At 34.8% G+C, this 3,979-nt stretch overlaps 1 long non-coding RNA gene across 1 annotated transcript; it reads right to left on the bottom strand.

The window, feature by feature from the left end:
* Positions 1 to 2,800: 2,800 nt before the first annotated feature.
* LOC122757388 lies at positions 2,801 to 3,117 on the bottom strand. Its single transcript, XR_006357413.1, has 2 exons — positions 2,897 to 3,117; positions 2,801 to 2,834 (listed from the first exon to the last, which is right to left on the bottom strand). It is a non-coding gene; the product is annotated as an uncharacterized LOC122757388 (long non-coding RNA).
* Between the last annotated feature and the right edge of the window lie 862 nt (positions 3,118 to 3,979).

The raw sequence follows: 3,979 nt of genomic DNA, 5'->3' as shown, positions 1-3,979 counted from the left end.
GTTAAAAGAGGATTAGTACAATATTATTAAATGTGCATTTTCCTTTTTTTTTTTTTCCTATTTTCTTAAGTCTAATTTATGAAGAATTTTTCCAGTTTTTGATTTGTTGATAATCATCAATTCCACGAGGGACATATATGTCCCTTGTACACCATTACTTCTTAAGGAATATTCTGTAAATTCACACAAATGGCATAAGCTTCCGGTAAATTTTTAGATTTGCTAACTGTTAACATCCTCGGTAGGTCACCGTTTAGTCCCCTTATGAAAACATCTAAAGCTCTATCTCTATATGATTCTATTAATGCGGACAATACTACGACTCGTTGTTCGCTTGGCTTTAAGGCCTGTAAATTTGTACACCGTACGATGACAGTGAAACATCGGCATTTCCAATTACTTTTCCTCGTATATGTAAAATTATTGAGCGATATAGTGGCTTTTCCTTGATAATATAATAATCTTCAAGTACGGACTCGATCCTGTTTACCCACGAGGCATATTCTGAAGGGTTTCCCCCAAATGTCGGCAACACTTTAACACAGTCCGGCAATGACGAAATTTCAATTAATTCAAGCTCCGAACGTGGACGGGCCAGTGAGGTTTGTTCCTCTATGAGAGACTGATTAGTATCCTCCTCTTCCAAACAATCCACTTTCCTATTCAATTGCTTCAAATCTTCCTTAAGACTCGAAAATTGATCGGCTAACACAGTTATTGCCGCGCTCAGCCCTTGCAACGTTCCATTAATATTTTCCATATTACTTGTTATCCGTTAATTTTACTATTATTATTCTATTTATATAAGTTATTTTTATTCTTATTATTATTTTTTATTATTAAACCCTCTGTAGGATTTTTTTTTATTTGATTACTATATTTTTAATTTTTAAACTTTTTGTAGGATTTGTTTTCAATTTTTATACCCTGAACCCATTGAAAATGGGAAATCAGGGTATAATGGTTTTGTGAAAAAGTATGTAACGGGCAGAAGGAGGCGTGGCAGACCCCACAAAGTATATATATTCTTGATCAGCGCGACGAGCTGAGTTGATATAGCCCCTGTCCGTCTGTCCGTCCGTCCGTCCGTCCGTCCGTATGAGTGCGTCGATCTCAGAAGTTATAAGAGCTAGAGAGCTGAAATTTGGCATGCATACTCGTGTGTACCATACGCAGTACGAGTTTGCTTTATTTTTTCGATAATTCATCCGATAACTTTTTTATCGAGAATAATCGAAAAATCGGCATTGTTTTTTCAGCCTAATTTGAACACTTTTAGACCTGGAGACTTCAAATTTGCGTTGTATATAAAGTTAATGGATACACAGATTTTGTAGTTTACAGATTTTGGATACCACGCCCCCTTCGCCCCCAATTTTCAAGTACTAGAGACTTGTGCTTTGGAATATACACACATATTCACCATATGAATACGTTTTGAAAGTTTCATTAAGATCATATGTTTACAAAAGAAATTATTCAACAAATAAATTCTCATAATATTGCCCACACTGCAGCGCAGCCCAAGCGCATTCGCTGCTTACTGCGCAGTTAGCAGAGCGTAGGCTTATGCGTGCGTGGTGAATGCATGTGTATGTATGTGTACATAAAAGAAGTGCAGAAAGATTAGAATATCAGCTTAGAGGGTTCAGTCGAGCAGTCTCGACTGGAGCCTACTTACTTGTTTATATATATATATATATATATATATATATATATATATATATATATATATATATATATATATATATATATATATATATTTTTTTTTTTTTTTTTTTTTTTTTTTTTTTGTATTCTTTTTTTATAATTTGTAAATTTTTCAAAATTTTTCGTTTTAGTTACGGCTTGAGCTCGGTGCAAAAGTGAACTAAATTAATTCAATGTCGGAAAACTTACTATTTAATTCGATGCCTACTATGTTATCGATCTAATTTTCTACATTAAATCAGATTTTCATTGTTTCCAAGCTGCTGCTATTTACCGTTTCCAGTGGAGATAAGAAAATATTAATAATCGTCTCGTAGAATTGCTTCCTGTGGAGATAAATATATTAGTAATGCTCTCACATGGTCGTAACACCTTTTTTAAATAGTTTGTTATTATTTCTTTTATATTATTTCATTGAATTACTAATTGTATTGAATTACATGTGTCTATTACAACGTGTGTTATTGCGTTGTCTGTTATAGAATTACTGAATTACCAATTACTAGTTGTATTATCTTTTGTTACCGAACCGGCAAACAGTTTTTATTATTTTATATGGCTTGGGAAGCCCTCAGGATCCTTTTTGGTGTAAGACCTACTTAGGTGAGGGTGGTTCCACAATCATCTGGTTTCTCTCTTGCTTTCGTTTCATTTATTTATTTATTTTCCTTTTTTCTTTTATATATTGTTGCCAGACGTATTCTCTTCCGAAAGGGAAGCCCAAAGTATTCCTCTTTGGTTCTAAGACCTACTAGGGTAAGGGTTATTCCACGATCGAATAGAAGGTCTCTGCAATTCATGTTTTTATTTTTGCATATTTATGCTTTGCTTGTTGATTAGAGATTTCCAGACAACCGCCTTTTAATTTTGTTATACAGTTAGTGTTTTAAACTTAACTTTGACCACTGGGTTTCTTTTAATTTATACGGAAACCCATCATTGAACACAGTTGGAAAATGTGACGTTTTTTTTTTATTACAATTGTCTTACGGCAAGGATTTGAACCTCGATACGAGAATCAATCTCGTACCACCATTATGCCTGCAAACTCGTCTCGGCACGGATTTGAACCTAGGTAATGCCAATACCATATGTTATAGAATTATCTAGTGCACCAACACTTGCTAGAAATTATGTTATTATTTATTGTATTATTATGTTATGGCAAGGACTTTCACCCCATTACTTTGCAAATCGCAGAAGTACTTCGTAATTTTGCCAACAATTGCCCAATTGGATTGGAACAATTTATTTGTACTTGCTTTTTTAATAAGTCATTTTTATAGAATTATTGACACGTCACCATTTCCCTTTACTTCCGTGAAGAATGTGGGTCCCTGCTCGGGCGCCAGTTAAGCGCTCCCACACTAGAGTACTAGTGATTGGGGACGCTGTGTTGGGTTCTTGTGAATATATAACAACTTTGTGTTCAATGAAATAATATATTTTATATAATTTGGAACAATAGGTCTAAACTCTCTCTAGTCCGAACATGAACTGAACTAAATCTGTTCAACTGGTTAGGTTCTCCCCTTGAATGTCTGACTGGACTCTCCAGCCTCCTTAGATTGTCGAAAGTCTTAACTTATATAATATATCTATATATCTATATATAAAAGAGAGTTGTGTAAAAGTGTCCCGTGACTTATAACATGATATGTGCTGGACCAATTTTCATAGTTTTTGATTTGTTGGATTTGTCTCCGCCACGAGTAGGATAGTAGATCTTAGAAATACTGAAAAAATTTGACGAATACTTGAAAAACGCGGTTTTTTCCCTAAAGATTCAAATTTCCATTGATACTCAGTAGGCTTAATAACAGTGACAGTTTTCGGTCCTGCTCTCATATTATACAATATTATTTGTTTGTCTCAAACATAAATTTGTGTAAATTATTTAAATTTATATTTCTCGATTGTTTTATGTGGTTTTGGCGAGGGCATATTCAGTGTTATTATTGATAAAAATGCCGCGTCCTAGAAGATCTAATCTTTCCCAGCGGACCAATAATGCAATTAGGCATCGGAATATCGCGAGTCAATTATCTGACGAAGAACGAGAAATCGCCCGAGAAAGGCGCCACGTTAGTACCCAGCAAAGAAGGGCCTTAATTCGTGCTTCTCAAAGAAAGGTAGCCCGTGAAACGGCAATAAGAAATGATGCAAGGATTGATTTGAATCAAGCAGCGTTTCGATATGATTGCACCATTGACTACAGCTTGAATCGTTTACTTTGCATTGGTCCAATGGACGTTGTTTGCCAGCATTG

The sequence above is a fragment of the Drosophila mojavensis genome, unplaced genomic scaffold, assembly GCF_018153725.1.
Source record: "Drosophila mojavensis isolate 15081-1352.22 unplaced genomic scaffold, ASM1815372v1 contig_72, whole genome shotgun sequence".
Lineage (NCBI taxonomy): Eukaryota > Metazoa > Arthropoda > Insecta > Diptera > Drosophilidae > Drosophila > Drosophila mojavensis.
This window is presented reverse-complemented; position numbering and strand designations above follow the sequence as displayed.